We start from the raw sequence: 24,690 nt of genomic DNA, 5'->3' as shown, positions 1-24,690 counted from the left end.
ATGTCAATTAGGTAAAAACAAAAAACAAGTTGTACAACATGTACATTCCCATTTCTGTAACAAATAAAACCAAGAACCCTGCACACGTGCATATATGTATATGCCTGCCCAACTATCACCAATGGCTGGTTACCTCCAGGAGAGGCTTGGGCCCGGATGAGAGATGTCAAGGGAATACTCTCCTTTCCTTTCTTAGTATACTTCTAGAATGTTCCATTGCTTGTGTAATTCTACACTTGATCTTAGCCAAAAGGCCGAGAAGCGATTATTGCTTGTGTAATTCTAAAACATCACTGGGACCCTGAACCAGACCTTCTGGGAAAGACAGATATGTTTCCTTGCAGGATATAATCCACTGCCATTGATATGGGCACAATACCTACAGCTACCCAGCCTGCCCCAAGTGGCAGAGTGACCTTGAGTAGGAACCAGCCTTGAGAGAAAGACAAAAAAGGCCAGGTCCTACTCCGAGGAACTGCCCAGAGGTATGGGATGATGCTGAGGCCACATCTTCTCTATTTCTAAAGGAAAAAGTCTCTGCCCCACATGGACTGAATTGGATGCCTTGATGTCAGTACCCACAACATGAACCCAGGAAGTGAGCAGAGATGCTCTTCCTGATTGCCTAGGGTCGGAAGTAGGGAGTGAGATGTCCTGGTGGCCACCAGAACCATCTGCTGATATGGCTTTGAGTCCTGTCACATTCTGTGGAGTAACCCCCTTTGGAGGGGCAGCCTAGGACAGAGGGCTGATCCTGGAAGAAGCTAGTTGCTTTCTACACAGAGCAGCATGGAGCTGAGCCAAGCTCACATTTCAAGGGCACCTGTGGAAGCAGCCATGACTCACTGCCCCCTCCAGTTTCACACCTGGAGGAGGATATCACTGACAGGGAGCAAAGAGAGGTGACTTCCGGGGGCTGGGATGTAGGAGTGTCCTATATTTAAAACAAAAGCCGAGAAACAAAAAAGGTTCTACAGGATTCTGAAATAGCATTTACTGCCTGTGTTCCCAGTTACAAAATTAATCCATGTGCCTGATAACATTTCTAGTTCCAGTTATTTTAATTGGGCATTTATCCTAAGTCAGACACTGTGCTTTAAACTTTACATACATTATCTCATTCGGTCTTTGTAACAATTTGATGGGAGAAGTCCTAATATTATGTCCATTTTACTGACACAAAAACTGGGGAAAAAATTATAAAATGTAAGTGGAGTATCACCCACAATTCCACCTTCCTAAGTTAACCAACATCCTGATGCATGTTTTCTGTCCAGTCATTTCTCCATATATTTTTCCCCATGCATCTAATAATAGGCAACTCTTCACTTTTCCATATTCCACCTTTTTTTACTTGGTACCATATATTGCAAGCATATTCCCAAGTAATCAAGTATTTATTCTTCAATAACTTGATTTTAACCAGCCCCTGCAGCTCAACATTTGACATTTCCAGTTCTTCACATTGTAAAGAAGGCTGTTATGAGTATATATCTAGTGGATTAGTCTTTCATGAAAAACCTGAGAAGGGTAAATTCTTTTTTCTATGGATGTATAACTAACATATAACATACTGTTAGTTTCTGGTGTACACCATGACGACCCAGGATTTGTATATATTGTGAAATGATCCCACTCATCTAATGCTCGTCCCCACACAGAGTTATGCATTTTTAAAAATTATTGTCGTGAGAACTTTTAAGACCTACTCTCTTAGCAACTTTCAGATGTACAATACGGTAGTATTAACTGTAGTCACCAGCTGTCCATCACATGTCCAGGACTTACTTCTTTTTTATTTTTTTGAAGATTTCTTTATTAGAGAGAGAGAGGGAGCATCTCAAGCAGACTCTGTGCTGAGCGCGGAGCCCATCTCGGGGCTCAATCTCACGACCCTGAGACACTGACCTGAGCCAAAATCAAGAGTCAGACACTCAAATGACTGCACCACCCAGGCAGCCCAGGACTTATTTCTTTTATAACTGGACCTTTCTACGTATTGACTCCTTTCACCCATTTTGGATAAGTTAATTGAAAGGAGAATTCCAAGTGTACGTGCTTTTCTTTCTATAGAAGACGGCTCTGCCTGGCTGAGTCTAAGCCTGGATCAGATCCCAGCTCTCCACTACTCCCCAGCCCTGCAATCTTAGACAGCTCATTTCCCTTTCTGGGACTCCCTTCTGTATCTGTAAAACAGGGCAATGTATTGCTTCCTTCTTGGAAGGCTTGCCCTGAGGATAACTGGGTAATTAAGGCTTACGTCTTTATTAGGCTTAGGGAATGACTCTTACCCTCTTCCTGCCTCCCGATCTCCACAGGACAAGACCCAAACCATCCGTCAGGATCCAGCGCCAATGCCACCCCCTCCATGAAATCTTTAGTCTCTTCCTGGCTAGAATTATGTCCTTTCCCCCCTTGTTCTTTTCTTCTTTTTGGTTTTAAATGGAAACGAAACTCACAGAGTATAAAACTAACCCTTATACAGCGTACCCCTTAGGGTGCTTAATACATTCACAATGTCATGCAGCGGTCACCTCCACCTAGTTTCCAAACATTTTTATCACCCCCAGAAGGAAACTCATCACTTCTCATACACCCCCTCTCCTGGACTACTCTGTCTCTGTGGATTTGCCTGTTCTGTGTATTTCCCCCTGAAAGAAGTCATACAGCTTGTGACCTTTTTTGTCTGGCTTCTTTCACCATCTTTACTTCTCTGACATTGAAAATACTTGTTCTAGGGGCGCCTGGGTGGCTCAGGTGGTTAAGCGTCTGCCTTTGGCTCCGATCATGATCCCACGGTCCTGGGATGGAGCCCCGCATCGGTCTCCCTGCTCAGCCGGGAGCCTGCTTCTCCCTCTACCTCTGCTTCTCCCCCTGCTTGTGCTTTCTCTCTCTCTCTGGCAAATAAATAAACAAAAGAAAGAACGGGAGGGAGGAAGGAAGGAAGGAAGGAAATAGTTGTTCTACACTTGCTTTTCCTCTTTTTCCTCATGAATTTCTCTCTCTCCATGGGCTTCAAAGCTCCTCCGCCCCAAGATGTCCTTCTGTGTGTTCTCGACACCAACCCCCCAGACCCTGCCATCCAGCAGGCGGTCCTGCCCAAAGGAAGCCCCGAACCTGCTTCACTGAACTGAACAGGAAGTGCGGCCCTGTGCAAGTCCCCCGCCTCGGAGGCTAAAGAATTCAGGGAAGACCCCGGAGCATAACAAATCATTACTCACTGTGACTTGACTCAGAAGCCTGGCTGGCTTCGTCCTCACTGGCACGATCCCTCCGGGCTGCTCTTCCGGTAGACCCTGCCCCTTCCGGTAGACCCTGCCCCTTCCGGTAGACCCTGTCCCTTCCCGTAGACCCTGCCCCTTCCAGGGGCCCCGCCCCTTCCGGCAGTCTGACCGCAAGTCCAGAGAAGGGTTTCAGGCCCCGAGTTAGAGATGGCTAAAGTTGAGCTCTTCCGCGTGCAAAGTGGAGACCCGGTCGCAGGAAGAGCATCTCCTTTCCGGCTCATGTTCTTTCAGTGGCTCCCTACTGCCTCCACCCGCGCAGCTGGGGGACGAATGGATTGTGCGGGTTCAAGCCTGGGACCACGGAGTGGGGGTGCCTCGGTGGCTCGGTCGGTTAAGCATCTTGCTTCGGCTCAGGTCGTAATCCCAGGATCCTGGGGCAGAGCCCTATGTCGGGCTCCTTGCTCAGCGGGGAGCGTGCCTCTGCCTGCCACTCCCCCTACGTGTGCGCTCTCTCTAATAAATAAGATCTTAAAAAAAGAGAGAGAGAGAAACTGGGATCATGGGTTTCTAGCCGTTTCTTGGCTGATGGAACCCTGAGACGGTGTGAAGTGGATGGATTCAGGATAAGCTTTAGGAGTCCAGTTAGCAGACCTGCGGAGGAAGAAGAGAGAGGAACCTCCAGCATTGTCTCTTGCCTAGCTCAAATCCTCAGCTGCCCGCCCTGTGTTCTCCTTTCCTCTTAACAGCTAACTCGTTCTTGGAGTTTCACATTAACGGTCACTTCCTCAGGGACAGCATTCTTTCTTTCTTTCTTTTTTTTTTAAGATTTTATTTATTTATTTGACAGATCACAAGTAGGCAGAGAGGCAGGCAGAGAGTGGGGGGAAGCAGGCTCCCTGCTGAGCAGAGAGCGGATGTGGGGCTGGATCCCAGAACCCTGAGATCATGACCCTATCAGGGACACCCTTCTGACCCCTAAACTAGGCGAGGCCTTGATGCCTCCCCCTCTCCCCGTCCAAACACATATGTACTGTATTGTAATCCTGGCCCCTGTGATCGATGAGGACGGAGGGAGGCCCTATCCTTTTCACCTCTGTGTCTGCAGCGCTGGGGTCAGCATCGGGCATGTAGTTGGCACTCACTAAACAGTGCATGCAAGAATGGCTGTTGTCACCTTCAGTCATTGCTAGGTGTTTGGAAGGTCCAGGGCAGGAAGCCATCAGCCCTGCAGGCTATAAGATGATGGTTGCATTCCTCAGGGCTCTCAGGTTCAAGCAACACGATGAATTCAACTGCCTTAAGCTAAAGAAGGAGGTTACTGGGGGCACCTGGGTGGCTCTGTCGGTTGAGTGTCTGGCCCTTGATTTGGGCTCAGATCATGATCTCCGTCTGGGGGGGGGGGAAGTCCCACCCAGCAGGGAGTCTGCTTGAGGATTTCTCTCCCTCCTTCTCTGCCCCTCCCCATCCCCCGCTTATGCTCACTCTTGCTGTCTCTCTCTCTCTCAAATAAATAAATAAAATCCTTAGAAAAATAAAGAGATTATTGGCTTGTGAATAGATTTCAGGCATGGCTAGATCCAGGGGTTCCGAACCTCATCGGTTCAGTCATGGGTCAGCCGGACGGAGTGTTTTCATCTTCTCTCTATTCTGCATCTAGCAAGTGTTAGATTCATTCTCAAGACAGGTGCTTTCCATATGGTGACACCAACCGCTCCAAGCTTAGGTGACCCATCAGCTAGCAATCCCAGCAGGGACAGTCATCTTCTCCGGTGGTTTCACTAAATGTCCTGGGACTGACTCTCTTTGCTCCAACTGGGATAATCCGTCCATCTGAACCAATTACTGTGGCGGGAGAGAGAGAGGAAGAGGTGGCAATGGAATATTTTGATTGGTCAGTTTCTGGGTCACGTGTCCAGTCCTCCAAAGGAAAATCAGTAAATGCACAGTAGCTGGGGCAAACGAAAGACGTCATTCAGAGGTCACTGGGCTTGAGGAGCTGGACTCGGAGGCTGGAGGCCTGATTCTGACGTCGCCATCAGTTCGCAAATCTCTGATTCTGACGTTGCCATCACACCCATTCAAATGCCAATAAGTACCAGCCCCGGGAAGACATTGCTCTCTTTTTCCATCCCCCTTGCTTACTTTCTTCAGAAAATGGTTTGGATGATGTCTGAACCGTTTCGACCTGATGTGACTTACAAGGAAATTATGCATGTGTTTTATATCCATTCCAGTCATTTCAGTAATTGGTTCTGAGACACTGTTTATCTCCCCCAGCCCCATCCCAAGTATAAACTGCCATTTCCAGCTGTTTCACTGGAGGAAAACGGGGGAGGATGCCTGTTTCCTTCTCGGGAAAAGAGAAGGGACGTAAACAAACATCCACCAGAAAAACAAAACCAAAGCCTAAAACCCAGTTTGCCGACTCCCAGATTGTCCATTTTAGGCATATTCAACTAGTCTCTCCACCTGCAAACCAGCTAGCTAGTGCACAACTGAGGGAGTAATTAGAAATCCAGAAAATCCATTATTTGAGAGGCCCATGCTGATGATTCAGAGAATATAAGAACTGGGAGACTATTTTGCCTTTAGCTGGGCTACACGTGAGGATCCTTTCGGGTGTAGACAATTGAAACCCATTCGACTTAGCCAAGGGGATATTGTTTAGGATTTGGGGGTTAGTTAGGATTGCCCAGAGGAACTCAACATGAGCTATATATCTGTATCTCTGTATCTATCTATGTAGATAGATTTCTCTCTATATATAAACGTATATATATATAGTTTATCATGAAGAATTTGTTCATGTGATTATGGAGGCTGGAAATTCTCATGATCTGCCATCTGTTTATTGAAAATCCAGGAGAACCAGGGTGTAAATCAGTCTGAGTTCAGAGGAAGGCCTGAGAACCAGGGAAGCTGATGATGTAAATACCAGGTCTTGGGCAGGAGAAGATGAGATGTGCTGTCCCAGCTCAGTCAGTGAAGTAGAAAAAGGAAGGGGTGAATTCCTCTTTCTTCTGCCTTTTGCGCTGTTCAGGCCTTCAACGAATTAGAGGCGGCCCACCCACACTGGGTGAAGGCAATCTCTTTTTGCCCCTTAAACCACACAGGTTGGAACTGTGAAGATTCTCTTTTATGAGGATATTTTTCAATAAATGCAGTACAGTCCTACAAATGTATTTTCTCTTCCTTATGATTTTCTTAATACTATTTTCTTTCTAGCCTATTTTATGGTAAGAATACAGTATATGACACATATAATGTATGTTATTGTTTATGTTACTGGTCAGGTTTCTGGTCAACAGTAGCCTATTCCTAGTTAACTTTTGGGGGAGTTGAAAGGTATACATGCATTGGACTATGTGGGGAGCGGGGGGTCATCACCCCCTAAGCCCTGTGTTGTTTGAGGGTCAACTGTGTGGTGCTACTAAGTAAATTTCCAATGACAGTGAGATCTTGTTACTGTCACCTCTTCTAAATAAAACTGAGATGGTCTACCCCATAGCACAGCACAGGTTAGGGGGCCAGAGTCCTGGGGTTTGAAAACTGGATCCAATATTCAATGACTATGTGACTTCTTAGGCAAATTAACCTGCCTCCATGTCTTAGCTTTTTCATTTACCAAATAGGTATGATAATAGTACCTACCTGATAAATGGGTTCGGGCCATTAAGTGTGTTAATATAAGCAAAATGTTCAGAATTCTGCCTGGCAAATAGTAAAGACAATAAATAATGACTATTATCCTTACTGTAAAGTTTATTTCAATTATGGCTTGGATTATTTATCAGATTATACGAAAAAAATAGAAAGTGCTAGAAAGAGAAGTTTTGTGAGTATGGAAAAATAGGGCTAAGTAACCATTACTAAGATTGAATATATCATTGCAGTTGCCTTTGAGGTTATTGCTTGAATTCTAGATAGAAATTAATTTTACAACTTTAAAACCTTAAATAGGAGTTTCTTCTAAACAAACTTGTGCAGATAATTAGCTTTTCTGCTCATGTTACCTGGCAAGGAAGACCAATTGTTTTTGTTTTTGTTTTACCAAGTTTATCAGCATAAGAAGTTTGGAACTTAAAAGCTTTGACATCCTCGTTTGTTTGTTTGTTTGTTTGTTTTTAAGATTTTATTTATTTACTTGACAGACAGAGATCAGAAGTAGGCAGAGAGAAAGAGGAAGAGAAGCAGGCTTCCCACTGAGGGGAGAGCCCGATGCGGGCTTGATCCCAGAACCCTGGGATCATGACCTGAGCTGAAGGCAGAGGCTTTAACCCACTGAGCCACCCAGGTGCCCCGACATCCTCGTTTATAAAAGACAAGTAACAGAGTTGCTTTTCTTAAAGGGGGTCTAAAGGACCCTCTTTGGAGAAGGGTTTGCAAACCTTTTCTTAAAGGGCTAATAGTAAATATTTGTGTCTTTTGAAGCCATATGGTGTCTATCCCAACCATCCAACTCTGTGTGAAAGCAGCCATAGACGACACATAAACAAATGGGCACATGACTATGTTCCAATAAAGCTTTATTTATGGACACTGAAATTTGAATTTTGTATAATTTCCACATGTCATGATCCAGTCCTTTCCTTTCGATTTTTTCCCCCCAACAATTTAAAAATGTATCAAAACCAGTTTTAGCTCCCAGGCTGCACAAAACCCAGAGGGTCTAGATCTGGCCCTCAGGCTGCAGTTTGCAGACCCTGCTTTAGGAGCCGGGTGTGCAGGCTTTCTGGAGGAAGGCAGGTGGGAGACACTAGGACTGCCCTTTGCTCCATAGCTGGGTTACTCTAGTGGCATTTTCAGCCCCTGCTGCTCAGCCTCACACGTTTTTGGATGTTGAGTGGGGTGCCTGGGTGGCTCAGTCATTAAGCATCTGCCTTCAGCTCAGGTCATGATCCCAGGGTCCTGGGATCAAGTCCTGTATCAGGCTTGCTCCGCAGGAAGCCTGCTTCTCCCTCTCCCACTCCCCCTGCTTCTGTTCCCTCTTTCCTTGTGTCTCTGTCAAATAAATAACTAAAGTCTTCAAAAAACAAAAAACAAAACAAAACAAAAAAACACAATTAAAAAAAAAAGATGCCAGGTGTTAGTGTGACTCTCTACAGGAATCTCCCAAAATGTTTAAGCAAAAACAGGACACAGTAGATTCTATTTTTCCAGGAACAGTTGACTCAGGGTTTCAAAATACCTCATTTGTTGCTGCCCATCTCTTGGCTCTTGACCTCCTTCCATGAAGGCTTTGCTCTCAGGATCCACGTGACGGCAAGGTTCATGTCCAGCAGAAAACTGGACAGAGTTTCTCTCCCTGCAAGAGTTCACATAAGAGTTCTGGGCCGGATTCCTTGTGTTTTGTCATGGGGCCCCTTGCCCATCAGAACCAGCCCCGGTGGCTAGGGACACAGAATGCTATGCCACTCCACAATCCCCAAGACTGGGGGCCGGTGGCCTCATTGGTTCCCCAATGGATGTTGGGGTCTTATTACCAAAGAAAGGCGAAGCATGCAGGGAGGCAAAATCAACAGATGGCCACTGCATGTCAGAGACGTCACACGATGACATTTAGAGCTGAAATGCCCTGATCAAAATGAGCCCGCAGCAGGAACTTGCCCTTTAAACTCCCTCGTCTCAAGGAATTGCTGGTCTCCCCTTAGGGAAAATGTTCTTTGCGGGTTCCAGCTTCCCTTAGAGCAGACCCTCTGGCTTGGCACAGCTGGGACTATGGAAAGTTTTATTTTTCATTTTCCATGCATTCGAATGGCCTAGACTCCTAGTACTCTGTTGATTGAAATTCTGTTTGGGGGAAGCAGTGACTTGAATAGCTAACAGGCTGGATCAGCCCCTCGTCCCTCTCAGGCAAGGCAGACCCAGTCCAACTCTGTAGCTGTGCTCCAAATAGCCCCTTCCTGACGTGGGCACTGCATGATTCATACTGGAGTTTTCCAGGCTCACGGGTGTTGTTGACAGTTTCTCCTGCCCTTCTCTACCCCATGGCATTGAGCTTTTCCTACCTCTTCCCAAATACCTTTCACTACTTCATGTTCACTGTGGGGTACTCTTCATTCCCATGCCGTTTTTCTCCCCCAACTTCTGCCAGATCCAGACTTCAGCCCTCAGTTCCTGGCACCCACTTTAAGAGATGCCAAGCAGCGGGGAGGTGCCTGGGTGGCTCAGTCAGTTTAGTGTCTGCCTTCAGCTCAGGTCATGAACTCGGGGTTCTGGGATCGAGCCCTGCATTGGGCTCCTTGCTCAGTGGGGAACCTGCTTCTTCCTCTCCTTCTGGAGCTCCACCCTGCTTGTGCTCTCTCTCTCTCAAATGAATAAGATCTTTAAAAAAAAAAAAAAAGGCACCAAGCAGGTGTAGGGGAAGAAAAAAAAATCTTTTTCTTCTACGCACATTAGGGTCCTGGGCTGGGGGGTCTGTAAATTAAACTGACAAAAGATGGATTTACAAGAGAGGAATGAACAGAAGTTTGTGACCGTGTGTATTGCACATACACACGGCCTCCATGGTGAGCAGCTCATGGGAGTGGTTAGAATTGGGACAAAAGAACAATAAATTTTTAGAGAAGTGACAAGTCACTTGACTTGGAGCTGCCAGGCAGTACATCGTGGGGAGATAAATGAACGTGGGAAATTCATGTCAGGGAAGGGCTAATTTTCAGCAGAGTTTGTTTTATAGATTTGTCTGGTAATGATAACGGTCTAGAGTTCTCTCTGGTGATTAACCTCTGCCCTTCTTGGTAGTGAGAGGAAGGATACACCTCTGCAGACTGATGTCCTGCTTTTAGGCAAATCAGGGAAGGGCAAAGAGCTTTCTTTGTTTCTCATTCATTTGCTTTTTTTTCTTGAATGCCTTTAGCTCAAAACAATTCTTAGGCCAAGGGGGCAAATTTGGGGATGCCACATTCTGCTGGCCTTCACAAGGAACCTTCTGGATGCCCTCCAAGGCTAACTGAGGACTGGGCTGGTGTTTCGGACTCCACCGGGTGTGCCTAGGTGTACGCCCCAAAACACTCTGCCTCCTCGTGATTTGAATGCCACACCCCAGGCCAGTTGGCCGGGTCTGTGGGAAGAGGATGGGATGCCGGTGGGCTGTGGGCTGTCCCACTCTCAGAAAGATCCACAGGACTGGTTGCTGCTGAGTGGGGAAAAGCAGCAGGCATGTGCCTAATTGCATTTGAAATTATTGCCTTTGTTTTATTTTATTTTATTTTATTGCATTTACTGATTGCTTGCAATGACCAGGCCGTGAGCTAAGCACTTTGAACGGGTTGTGATGCATTTAATCTTCATCCTCTGAGGCAATGGCGGGAGGTTGGGCTGGCTTCCCCGGGCTGTTCCCTCCGCTGTGTGCTCTCTTCCAGGAGACAGCAACTGTGGAAACCACCACCAGATCTCCTCACTGCCCCCGTGAAATGGCCTTCAGGAATCCAACCCTGATTTTCCACCACGTCCTCTGGCCCTTTCCCATCGCTGCCTCCCACAGTGCTGCTCTCCTTTCTCATTTCACTCCAGCAACATGGACCTTCTCTCTGTTCTTGAACATGAAGCTTGTAGCCATCTGAGGGCTTCGGCACCCACAGCTTTGTCTGCCAGTAGAGGTCCTTCCTCCCATCTTCTCAAGCCTGCTCCTCTTGGCCATTCGATGACAGCTCAGATGTCATTTTCTCGGAGTAGCCTTCGCAGACCCCAGTGTCAGAAGGGGTCCCCCATCCATCGCTTGGTAGCTCATAAGCGCATATTTCTCGCTATGTAATCCCGTCAACTTAAAGGATACTGTCTATCTCCCTTGCTTGTTGCCATCTTCCCCCAGTAGGAAGGAGGTTTCATTTCCATAGGCCAGCTTCTGGAACATTGGCTGGTGTACGGTAGTTATGTTGAATAAACAGAGAGTCACCCAATGACATGGGAAGCCATGTCATTTGTCCAAAACTCCACAGAGGAAGGGCCCCCCGAGGGGACAGAGCGCTGAGTGTTCAAAAAGGATGAATGAACTGAATGAAAAAAATCAGAACCTATGAAAAGAATACGAACTGGTTGAACCTCTGCCTTGCTTTGGTGTCCAGTTTTGTTTTGTTTTGTCTTAGTTTTGTGTGTGTGTGTTTGTTTTGTTTTGTTTTTTTGTGTCTTCAGCTTTTCTGAAGTCAAGTTGACCCTTGGAAGTAATGCTCAGATTTTTGCGTCTCTTGAAGCATTGCTGGGGGGAGCTGGCTCGGTGCCACCCCTCCAGTTCAGGCGGGGACACACAAGAAATTCTGGGTTTTTGCTCCATTTGCATGTGATCCTCTTCATCTTTTAACATGGGAATATTTTTCTTCTGATTTTGAAAATAACACCAGAGTCTACCCGCAGGGAGGTGTACGTAACTTCCTACCTTGTAAATGTGGGCTGTGCTTGGTGACTTAATTCTGAAGAGGACAGTATGGGAAGTAGTGGGGCGGAGGGCAAGAACAGCCTTCCAGTGGAGGGATCTGACAAATACTACTTGGTCAAGGTCAGTATCAGCATTGATAAGTCATCTTGAGAACATGTGTCCTTGATAGAAGGTGATGAGAATGGCCCATTCCCTCTGTGGTCTTCCTCTTTCGAACCCATTGCCCCAGTATAAAGATCAGAGAAATAATCAGACAAATCTCAATTGAAGGACATTCTATAAAACAGCTGGTAGGTAGCCCTCCAAACTGTCAAGGTCATCATCCAAAACAAGGAATACTGTCACAGCCAAGAGGACCCTAAATGTTGTGGTAACCTGAATGGAATCAGGAATAGAAAAATGACATTAGGTAAAAACTAAGGGACTCTGAACAAAGTCTGGATTTCAGTTAATTAAAAATATTTTTTAATTAAAAAAAAAGTCCTAAATATCTTGCCTTCATGATTGATCTCCCTGGTGGGGCCATGACATACTTCTCATGCTGGACTTCCCATCCAGAATCTCCATCTCCACGTTGGCTTCTCTTTCCTTCCTCTCCCATAATCCAGCTCTGCCCCTGGCATCCCAGTGTGCCTTCTGTGTTGGTGAATGTTGACCTTGGCCTACCCATGCTCGCATGCAGTCCTTGCACTGGCTTCCTTTACTGAGGCTCTCTGACCCTAAGACACCTTGAATCACACCCAAACCTATTCATACATGGTTTATCCCATGCTATTCCCCTCTCTGGCATTCTTTGAATGAAAATAATGTTCTCCAAGCAGTTTATCCCTAAGTTTCCAGCCAGTGAAGGATGAAATGAGCCACATTACTTCCAGGCTAGGCAATTTTTAAAAACTGAAATATTACTTTAGACAGTTGCAATTAATTTTCCTCTAGATCCCAATCATTTTAGCCCCACCAAGCATGGTTTTAAGCAGCACCATCTGGTTCTCTAGCCATCCTTGCGTGACCTTCGCCCTTCACCTACTTCTGAATTGGTTTGTAAATTGCAAGTGTTAGGGAGTCCTAGTAGAGATGCATGAATCACAGCTCAGGATAGATTCATAATCATCTATATTCATGAAATCGTTCTGAGACTGCGGGCTGGAGGATTTTTTTTTAAATGTGCTTTGAATAATAGAATGAACCTGAAAAAGTGCTAAAAAAAAATTAGTTGCCTGTGCAATTTTATTTTTTATTTTCTAAAGATTTATTTATTTATTTGAGAGAGAGAGAGCATGAGTGGGAGGGGCAGAGGGAGAGGGGAAGAGAGAATCCTGAGGCAGACTCTGTGTTGAGCATGGAGCCCAATACGGGGCTTGATCTCAGGACCCTAAGATCACAGCTGGAGCTGAAATCAAGAGTCAGGTATTTAACCAGTTGTGACATCCAGGCACCCCATGTTTATGAAATTTTAATTAGACAATCATCTTATTATTAATACAAGGTTATCAATTTCCACAGTTTAAATTTGACATCTCTACCAACTCCACTGAATTAGTAAGAATATCTGATTCTCTTACATGGTCTCAAAGGACTTTTGAAACCAACCCAAGCCCTTCCACTTGGGGCTGGGAGAAATATGACAGAGCTGTGTGGTGACTCATTGAAAGTCACATAGAAGTGTTGGAGGGAGGATGCCAAGTAATGAAAAATGACATTACACATTGTCAAATAACCTGCCAGAACTCATGTGTCATCTCCTTCAAAGTCCCACCTTGATGGTAACACACACATTATTCAGATGAAAACCTTTCTAGAAATCCTCCTTTGAATCTGTAGTCCCAGTCTGTGTTGAGATCTTGTCAACAGCCCAATAATGATAAAGCTTTGCCTTGGAGAGGAAGTTTGATTTTTTGGAACTACCCAAAGTCGTTCCAAGCCAGCTTGTGCAAATAAAGTGGGTAATCAGATCATGCGAATATAAAAACATGAATTTAAATGCGCTAAACTGCTTTTCTTCAATGGCTCATAAGCTGATTTGAAAGTAATTATCAAAGAGTTTGTTTATTACTATCTCTCATTATTCCAGAAAGGATTTAATAGTCATGTAAGAGTCTAAGAAGTTTTAAAAGGCTTGAGGAATGTTGGTATTATTAGAAACATAAAGCATTCCAAGATGATTCCTTGAAGGATAATATTCTAGAATATTTGTTTTTAAAAAAAGAATTTATTTCCATTACCTTAGTATCACTCCTCCACCTCCAGGCTTAATGTTGGTTTTGTGGATGATGTAGTTGGGGCACAAGATTTTTGGTGTTTCTCATCCTTCCTAAGAAGGCATGAGATGGGATGGTGCATGAGTGGGGTATTCCCAATGAACAGAGTTCTGGGACGGAAGGTAAAAGGGAGAGGGGCTCCCAAGGGACTGATCTCCTCTGTGCTTTCCCACCATAGCTCCAGCTGTGATGGCGTCTGTGTTGGGGTGCTGTCTCTTTTGATGATGATGGTGATGGTGGTGGGGATGGTGTGGTTGTGGTGATGGCAATGATGGTGGGGATGGTGATGATGATGGTGACAGTGATGATGGAGGTAGTGATTGTGATGATGGTAGTCATGGTGATGGTTATGGTGGTGATGATGGTGGTAATGGTGATGATGGAGATAGTGATTGTGATGATAGTGGTCATGGTGATGGTCATGATGATAATGATGGTCATGGTGGTGGTGATGGTGATGATGGAGGTAGTGACTGTGATGATGGTGGTCATGGTGATGATGACGGTGATGATGATGGTGACGGTGAATGATAACTGACACTCATCAAGATCTAACTTGGTCTTTTTGATGTGCTAGCCTTAAAATCTCTGACTCAGCCCTCACTATGACCATTGTGTAGTTTCTATTATTGTCCCCACTTACAAATGATGGATACTGACAGTAGGTTAGCTTGCATAATCCCTGCACCAACTGTGCAAATAGTATGGAATGAACAAATATTGTAAGCAAGTATTGTTAGACCCACTTTAGTGAGAAAGAGGAAACTCAAAAGAATTTAAATTACTTGTCCAGGGGCAGTAGCCAATAAAGGGCAGAGCCAACATTCTGAGTTGAGCCATGTCATCAGCTAAACAATGCTGTGCCATAGCTGCTGGAACTGAGCTGGGTGACATGGACAATGGCCAGTGAGCCAGAGAGCAGTCTCTCTGCTTCGTTGTCCCACATCTTTCACTGAGGTCCCCACCCTACAGACCCTAGTTTCTTCCCTCAAAGATGATAATGACCTGGTCCTAGGACCCTCCATGTAGGTTTCTTCGGCCTTCTCTATTACATAGACTGTGGTAGGCTCAATAATGGCACCTCCAAGATGCCCACAGCGTAATCCATGAAACCTGTGCATATTACCTTCTATAGCGAACAGGAAGTAAGGTGTTCCTAGGAGCTCTCCTGAAAAAGTGGATCTAAACCAGTGATTCTCAGCCAGGGACACTTTTGTCCCCCAGGGGTTATTTGCAAATGTTTGAAGACATTTGGGGTTGGTGGGAGGATGCTCCTGGCGTCTAGTGGGTGGAGGCCAGGGATACTGCCAACATCCTACAATGCATAGGACAGCCCCCTTAGCAAAGAATGATCTGGCCCTAAATGTCAGTAGTGCTGAGGGTGAGAGACTCGGGTCTAAACAAAATGCTTGGAGGCTGCTGAGCAGGGCTGAGATTAAACCCTTGCCATAGCTTTGGTCTCTGACTTTTCAGAGAAAGCCTTCGATGTTCTCATGTTCTACTTCCTTACCCCCATTTTACAGATAAGGACACTGAGGCTTAAAGAAGTTAAATCATTTGCCCAAGGTTGGCAGTTAGAAAGGGGCAGAGCCAGGGCTTAAACCCAAGTCGGCTTGGCTGTGGCTCGTGTTTCTTAACCCCAGTGCTGGGTGCGCATTCTCCTAATAACTTTTGCCATTTGGACAAGTCAGATGTGGCTGAGAAAACAGAAACTCAGGGAAGCTAAACAATGAGCCCAAAGTCACATCAGAGACTAAGAACCATAACCAAGGTCTGGAGACAAGTCAGCTTCCTCGGCTGCAAAACCTTCCTTGCAGGGTGATTGTGAGTATAGAGTACATTCCGGAAGGCCTGGTGCAGTGGGAGGGATGATTACATGCAGGACCCAGCGGCATCCTCCTTCACGAGGCAGGCTGGGGGGGGGGGGCGCGGGATGGAGCAGCTGGGAGTGCTGGAATTAAAAGCAGTTACTGCATCTTCTTGGGAAATGATGACTCATTAAAAGCAACCGCCTGTTTCCTATAATATTCCCGTTATAGCGAGAAGGCGAGATGCTTGGTGCATCCCATAAGGCAGTGTTTGGGGGTTGAGATGAGCTTCTTTCCTCCATGAATGATTGATGACAATAAAAGGCAGGGGTGTCACCAGGAGCCTTAGAAGTGCATCAGGATATAGTAATGAAGCTCAGATATATTTCCCCGGCATTTAAGACTAATGGGTCAGAAGACGTGCATGGGTACACTCAGTGGTGAGCCAAGAATGGCTTTCAACAGAGGGTTGCTGGGAACCCTCTGGACCCTGCTTCCAGGGCAGGTGGAGTTGGAGGATTGAAGTCTTACCTAGAGGGACAGAGGAATGGCCCAGATGCAACCTGTTGATCTCCAGATCTGAGGATCCTCACCCTGTCTTCTTCCCCATGTCAGTCTGGCTTCTTCCAGGGAAAGGACATGTGAGTGTAGTCAGAATGATACCGAGCACCCTTTATCATGCCAGGCGTAGCGCCAAGCACTTCACATCTTATGTCCCCTCCCGAGCAGCAGCTCTGTGAGATGGGAGACCCATTTTACCCAAGAGGAAACTGAAATTAGGAGGATTAAGTGGTGAGTCTGGATCACACACTCGGCGATAGACGCAAAACTTGAACTAGAATCTGTCTAGATCTACCATCAGGGATTGGCTGATGGTATACTAATGACCTTCCTCCCTGACATGTAAGGTCCTTCCTAAAGGTCAGCTCAATGAGGGCAAGGATCTTGTCTGTTTTGTTCCATCCCCATTGTTTAGAGAAGTAGCTGGCACAAAGTGGGTTTCCAATGCATACTTATTAAAGAATAACAAGGGCAAATATCACAGAGGGAGTTAGAGAGAGAACTTGTTATGTGCCTGGCACTTTCGCAAATTACCTACGAAATGGGTATGATTGTTCCTGCATTGCAGATGAAGAAACTGAGGCCCAGAGTCATCAATGGATGAGACCAAGGTCAGCATAGGAGCCAACCCTGAGACCCCAAAGCCCATGCCCATAATGATCCCCTTCGCTTGCTCTCTTCAAAGGCTGACCTGGCTCCCACAGTGCCTGTATCCACCAACTCTTTTCCTTTGCTCTTTGTTTCTTCTTCTTTTTTTTTTTTTTAATCTACGTTGATTTATACCTGCTCATGCTAAAATTCAAATAGAGCCAATAGCAATGCACCAACATCAGCGTCTTGGTGATGCTGGCAATGGGGGGGAACTAGGTGAAGGGTATATGGGAAGTCTCTGTGATATCTTTGCAACTTCTCTAGAAACTTAAAATTATTCCAAAATGGGAAGTTTATTTAAAAATTCAAACAATGGAAAAAGTTGTATTAGGTGGGAGGGGCTCCTTGTAACACTGAACCCCCCAACCCCACAGGCAATCCCCAAGGCCCTTCTCTCAGGTGTCCTTCTGAGGGCATTCTAAGGATGCTAGATACTTCATAAATGCTCGTTGGGGCTGAGATTAGTATGTCCACTCACGTAATTGCTTCCATGATATGAGCTGGGTTGGAATAATGACTCAGTTGACTGATGCATTTTTGGGTGACAAAGTTGACACGTGGTTGTGACTTTTCCTTCAGACTTGTGTTCTCATTCCATTTTCCAGAGACAACTCCGGAGTGGAGGCCTACTGCTGTTTGTCAAGGGACCCTCAGAACCCGATCTTGTGTCCGGTCACACCCTGTTGGACATGGCTATGAGACCGAATGAGCTCTAATACCCTTGCAACCCAAAGGGCTAGAATCCCAGTGTATGACTGCTTTTCTAGGGTGGGTGACTGGGGTACCCCCAGTGGTACTCAGATGCTTCTAGCATCAAACAACATCAAATTACATGGTTGCAAAATCATTTTTTTTCCTCCCCCAAGTATCAACATTTATGATTACTAGAGAAAGCTTTGCCTTTAATATCTCCCCGGTACTTACTCACTTTCTAGGACTTGCTAATCCACCTTGCTGAGAAGGAAGAATTTGGCTTCAATCTGAGCATTTAGCCGGAATTTAACAACATCGCTTTGTTTCCATTGGAATTATTTTTATGGCTACTTCCCAATTATGCTAAGTAATAGTGGATTATTCTTTATGGATATGATACAAATTTCCTTTAAGGAGCTTATTTGAATGAAAAAAAAAAGCCAATCTAAAGAAATATTGAGTAAATGATAATATTGTGTCTCTACTTGGGCAGCTTTAGCAAAATTCCATAAGCTATAGGGCTTAAGCCATACATACTGACTTCTCACGGTTCTGGAGGCTTGGAAGTCTAAGATCAAGGCACCTGCAGACAAGGTGTTTGGTGAGAGCTTCTCCCTGGCTTGTCACCGCTGTCTTCTCGCTGTATCCTTGCATGGGGGAAAGCAGAGAGAGAGAAAGTCAGCTCTGCAGTCTTTTCTGATAAGGACACTAATCCCATCATGGGGCCCCACCCACATGACCTCTCTAACCCTGATTACCTCCGCAAGAGCCCATCTCTTAATACCATCACACTGGGGTTTAGGATTTCAACCTATGAAATGAGTCAGGGGAGGGTTGGGGTGGGGGTGGGAACAGCCATTCAGGCCCTTGCAAATGCATGCAGTGATGGAAGTGTGGAAATGCTTGTCTGTAGCCCTTTGATCTGCAACGTGGGTTTTGAACTCAGACGCAGGTCAGAGTTCCAGCTCCGGCACTCACTGCTTCACTGATTTTTAGCCCATGATTTACGATCTCTCTGAGCCACATCTTAGCAGTCTGTAAAGCAAGGGTAATAGTGCTAGCATATGGTACCAGGTGCGTGAAAGTTAATGAAGCAGAAAGAAGGAGGGGAGGGTCCGGGGGACGCTGGGCTTAAAGTCCTGTTTGGACCCATGGTTGGAAAAGACAGACTTGGGAAGGCTTCTCTGGTCCCCGGCGTGGCTTTACCCATCCTTGCCCACATTTGAATCCCAAGCTTCTAGGAGATGGCCCGCCTTCATCTACGACCACCACCACTGCTCCCACCCCATCCCTGGACTGCTTTCAATTTTCAAGGTATATGGTGAGATGTGTAGGTGCGTCTCAGTCATGCCCAGTGCTCAGCTCTTATTAGCTGGTGCTGCAGGGCTTGTGAGCCATGCGTTTCCCTGATGTGGCATTTGGGGATAAAAAGATGGATTTAGCTGCCTCATCCCCCAGAAGTGACTCAGCTCCCGGGAGCTCAGTGACGGCAGTCCCAGTTGGAGCCCTGGGGACCTCCTTGCTTTAGTGCTTGCCTCTCTCTCTATACAGCAGTCCTGGAGCCTCATGGGCACGTCTTCTCTAGCTTGTCTGTCATTTTTTTTTCCTTTAAGATTTTTTTTATCCATCTGAGAGGAGAGACAGAGAGAGAGCACGAGTTGGGGGGGGTGGTCAGGCAGAGGGAGAAGCAGACTTCCTGCTGAGCAGGGAGTGGGACTCAATGCAGGACTCGATCCCAGGACCCTGGGCTCATGACCTGAGCTGAAGGCAGATGCCTAACCCACTGAGCTACCCAGGCGCCCCGCTTGTCCATCTTCTCCCAGGATTTGTCCTCATGGACACGCTCATCAGCAGCTGTTGGATGCCTGCCCTCTAGCTGGAAAATGGTGTCGGGAAGGTTTCCATCACGCCAGCTCTGTTTGCAAGTTCAGACTGAGAAGCAGCCGACTGTGTGTGACGCTCATTTATTTAAAACTTGTACCAGCGTTTCTCAGGGTCTGGCCTGGAGACTTTGTACGGAAGTTCCCTGGACACGACTCCCCAGCCCTGTTTTAGCCTAATCCCTGGGGGGAACCTCTGGGGGTAGAAGCAGAGAATCCGTCTTTTTAACAAGCTACTCAGATAATCACCACGCCTGCTAACACTTGAGAACAGCGACTCCCCATATGCTCAATTTTCTCTCTTGTCAAGATGATGATGATAGTTCTCAAGTGGGGAGGTAGTTCTTAAATGAATGTGATTATTACGACAAGGACTCTGGAGTAGGACACATCTGACTGGAAATTTCAGCTCTTCTTATTCCTTTTCTTTTTTTTTTCTTTAAGATTTTATTTATTTATGTGACAGAGAGAGAGATCACAAGTAGGCAGAGAGGCAGGCAGAGAGAAAGGGAAGCAGGCTCCCTGCTGAGCAGAGAACCCAATGCGGGGCTCGATCCCAGGACCGTGAGATCATGACCTGAGCCGAAGGCAGAGGCTTTAACCCACTGAGCCACCCAGGCGCCCTTTATTCCTTTTCTTGAGCTTCAGCTTGCTTTTCTGTGAAATGGGGGTGCTATTAAGTAGGGCTGTTTTGAGAATCAAATAAGGTGATTTGATCCTAAAATCCGATTAATATTCAATCAATGTTAGCTCTTTTTGTTACTGGGTAAACCATTTTTTTTTTAATCTTTAAACAGGAAATTATAGTATCTACTCTCTAGGGCAGGTGTTTTTCTGTAAAGGGCCAGACAGCAAATATTTGAGGTTTTATGGACCATGGGGTCTCTGTCGTTGTTAAAACTCTAGCATTCTGTACTTGTAAAGTGGAAGCGGCCATAAATAATATGTAAATGAATGAGCATGGCCAATGCTTCAATAAAACTTTATTTGCACAATCAGGCAGGGGGCCAGTTTTGGCCCATGGCCATAGTTGCTAACCCCTCACCCAGGATGCTGTGAAGATTAACTGACATGAGGCTTATCGTGAGCCCAGCACAGTGCCTGCTCCTTTCTCCAGGAGAAGGAAAGCACTCTCAAGCGTGACTTTTCAACACAGGTATCAGCCCTATTCTCGGCCCAAGGTCAAGGCTGAATGTTCATCTCAGCACCTGGAGACTGGCTGTGCCATTTCCTCCATCCTCCCTCGAGGAGGGAGGTAAAATGCCAATCCATGGGGCGTGAGTAAGTCTTTGTCCCACATTTTGCCCCGGGGTACGTGGCCATTTTCAACCTCTGTCCATGGAAATCAGACTGCGCATCTCAACCACAAGTGAGAAATGAGGATACTTATCTCTGCGGGGTGGTTAATGACACACTTTCCCAACCACAAATGTCTTTAGCCCTGGCCCAGAGGCTATATGATGTGCTTGAGAGAGAGAGAGAGAGAGAGAGAGAGATTGAGCCCTGGGTTTGCATTCTGTCTCTGCAACGTTCTGATTGTGTGATGTTGGCCAAGTCCCTTCCTTCTCGAACCCTCTGATTCATCAGGTATAAAATAGGGATGGAGTGAGATCATATAAAGCCTCAGCACAGCGTAGAACATGGTAGCTACTGGAAAAGGCAGGAAGAGATGTTAAGAGATAAAGAACTCATTCAAGGTCACACAGCTACCACTGGCTTCAGACCATGGATCTCTACCTCTGCCCCTCCTCCTGGCTGCTTCCTGGGACCCCGGCTGCTTCCAGCGAGGGTTGGCTCCAGGAGCAGTGATCAAGGCTCCCCAGACGTGGCCTTCAGGGAATTTGCAAGCCCATGGCCGTTCATCCCTGTGCTGGGTTAAATAGTGCCCTCCCCCAATTCACATCCACCCAGAACCTCAGAATGTGACCTTATGTGAAAATAGGGTCTTTACAGAAAAAGACGCAGAAGGACATGCAGAGCCACAGGGAAGATGGCCCGTGAACATGGAGGGCAGAGGTTACAGCCACAGGCCAGGGATGGCCAGGAGCCACCAGGGTCTGGAAGTGGCAGGGAGGGACCCTCCTCAGAGACTTTGGAGAGAACACAGCCCTGCTGACACCTTGATTTGGGATTTCTGGCCTCCAAGACTCAGAAAAAATAAATTCCCGTTGCTCTGAGCCAACCAAATTTAGTTCATCTGTTCCAGCAGCCCTGGGAAACTAAGACACTGACCTTGACTCTAAGATGAGGATGGACAGCAGGAGTTGGTCTTAAAACATTGCCAGCCCTGAGCCTTTGTTTCCTTATTTGTTCCACAGAGAACATCTTGATCCTGCTGGTTTATGGTGAGGACTAAAAGAGAGGGCAGGGCAGAGCAGGCTGGTGGTGATGGCCAAGGGCATGGTAACCACACATGGAGGCTGACTGGCCTCTGTTAATTCCATCCTCGCAACTGCCCTAGGTGTCCTCACATGACACAGGAGGAAACTGAGTCACGAGATGTCAACTAACTCTCCAAGGCCACACAGGTAGTGAGGGGAAGAGCTGGGACTCAAACCCGAGCCATCTGACTCCTGAATGTGTCCCCACCCACCCTTGGTCCCTATAACCCTCTATTGCCCTGTGTCCAGAGTCCATGCTCTTTCAACCTGGGCCTCCAGCCTGGTTGGAGCTGGGCACACAGTAACACTCAATTAACATTACTGCTTTTATCCTGTGTCTTCCCTCCTCCCTCCTTCCTCAGTTCGGCCCTCAGTGCCCCAGCCCCAGAAGCCATCCGGTCTCGGAGAGGGGTGGCCACAATAAGTCCCCAGATCTGATTCCAGGAGCCTTGAGATCCTGACTCAGCATGTCACATGGATAATTCCTAAAATTCCTCCTTGGACATCTGTCCCTCTTCTCAAGTCCCAGTCCTGAGACAGTTCCTCTGATCCCCTTCCCTCTCCCTCTTCTTTCTGACTCTTACCCCTTCCATTCTCCCTGTCTCCCCTTCCACCCCCGTTTCCACCCCCAGCCCAGCCTGACCACAGGCTCGTCTTCAGGACATGCCATGCTTGGAGGGCTGTGGGAGGGCATAGAGAATAGCTTGTCCTCCATCTGCCCACCTCCCCACCACCCATCTAGACACCCGGCCCTCCTCCTGGCTCAACACCGCACCCTGTCCATGCTGGGAAACCTGGGAGTTCTCAGAAAGTATAAAGAGAGGGAGATGTTCCTCTGAGGGGCTGAGCCCAGTGGAGACGAGATCTCCAGCAGGCCTAGGGTGGCCATACCACAGTTTCTTTGCCCTGACTCATTTCTTGATCTTGCCCCTTGGTTTCTCTCTTACAAATTGCAAATTACCTCCGAGAGCATTGGGGAGGCCATTCGTCTCAAGGTGGGAATCACTGGTAGGTCATGGCCATCCTCCTGCTTCCTCAGCAAGACGGAGAGTTCTGAGGGGTGGAGGGGAGGCTTATGGATCAGACGTGTTAGGGGGCACATGAGGGAAGGCAATTTACCCCAAACCTGGTATCCAGTGGAGAAGCGAGGGTCAGGCGTTTCCCACAGATGAGAAAGCAGCCGTGTGGGCTTCCGGCAGCGGGCAATGGTTCGGGATCCAAGCCGGAAGTACTCAACTTAAGGGAAATCTGCAAATCACAAATCCCCAGCCCCTAGGTCAGGGGTCCAGATCAGGGGTCAGGGCTTCAGGTTGTAGGAGGGAGACAGGTAGAGAGAGGGCAGCTTTCCAAACCATCGACTTGGAGGTAAGGAAAAAGACGCCAGGTAGCAGAAGGTGCTGGGCATAGAAGGAAGGAGCAAGATGTGGGTTGTGTGCAGTGGGCCTCAGTTAGAGCAACGTTATGTCCTCCCCTCTGTCTTTTTTCTCCACCCATGAAAGATCTTGGGATACTGCAGCCTTTAAAACCAGCCATTCACGCCAGCAACGTGGCCTAAAGTCACCTCCAAGATGCACGCAAGGACTGAGCGTTGAGGATGCTCGTCACAGGGCTGATTATGGTGGGGGAAATGGAAAACAACCTAAACGTCCGGGGGCTGGTGGAGTGATTCACGATACAGCCACAAATAGAAGACCTTTCCCGCTGCTGCGGGGGGGGATCATCCAAGGATGCGGGAAAATGCTCATGATATGTTACGTGAAAAGAACAGGTAATGAAGTGTGAGACCCCAGCTTTCTATGGAACTGGACCTGGGTAGTGGCGGAAATATAGGTGTACACTGGTGTGGGTGTCTGTGGACATTTTTAACGACTCTAACATTTTAGCATACATTTTTCCAGTTTTCTTTTTTTTTTTTTAAAGTTATGGGTGTTGGGGCATCTGGGTGGCTCAGTCAGTTGAGCGTCTGCCTTCAGCTCAGGCCATGATCCCAGGGTCCTGGGATCGAGCTCCACATCGGGCTCCCTGCTCCACGGGAAGGGAGATCATGAGATCATGACCTCAGCTGCTTCTCTCCCTCTGCTCTCTGCTAATGCTCTCTCATAGCACTATCTCTGTCTCTCTCTCAAATAAATAAATAAAATCTTTAAAAAAAAAAAAGTATGTGTATTTACTCCTTATTGCAAGTTAGTACCCTTAAGAAATCTTAAACTACATCAATTTTATCCGCCTTCCCATCCCCTGATAACCACCGTGTTACTGTTTTCTACAAGTCTGACTTTTTAGCTTCCACATGTAAGCAGAACCATACAGTACTTGTCTTTGTCTCACTTTCCTCACTTAGCATAAGGTGTTCAAGATCCATCCATGTTGTCCCAAAGGATATCCTCCTTCCTTGTGGCTGAGTACTATTCCATCTGGAAACTTCATTTGTAATGAAATGCAAATGTAATGAAATGTAAAATTCATTAGCAATGAAATTCCATTTTGTTCCACATGAAAGCATGTAAAAAATCCAGATGTATTACCCTAAATATGCATACCATGTATATAACATATAATCATCTAGTTATTCTAATCATATAAATTATCATATATAGTTATATGATATATAGTTATTCTAATATACAGTTATTCTAATCATATAAATTATCATATATAGGGGTGCCTGGGTGGCTCAGTGGGTTAAAGCCTCTGCCTTCGGCTCAGGTCATGATCTCAGGATCCTGGGATCGAGCCCCGCATTGGGCTCTCTGCTCGGCAGGGAGCCTGCTTCCCCACTCTCTCTCTCTGTCTGTCTCTCTGCCTACTTGTGATCTCTGTCAAATAAATAAAATCTTTAAAAAAAAATAAATTATATATA

General features: G+C 46.5%; 1 protein-coding gene across 1 annotated transcript in view; it reads left to right on the top strand.

Moving 5' to 3' along the window:
• Positions 1 to 24,690, top strand: part of BMERB1 (bMERB domain containing 1) — a 105,306-nt gene that overhangs the window by 40,109 nt on the left and 40,507 nt on the right. The window lies entirely within an intron of this gene.

Source organism: Lontra canadensis, unplaced genomic scaffold (genome assembly GCF_010015895.1).
Source record: "Lontra canadensis isolate GAN:19392208 unplaced genomic scaffold, GSC_riverotter_1.0 scaffold91, whole genome shotgun sequence".
NCBI classification, from domain to species: domain Eukaryota; kingdom Metazoa; phylum Chordata; class Mammalia; order Carnivora; family Mustelidae; genus Lontra; species Lontra canadensis.
Note: the sequence above shows the minus strand (reverse complement) of the source record. Positions and strands in the feature narration are given on the sequence as shown.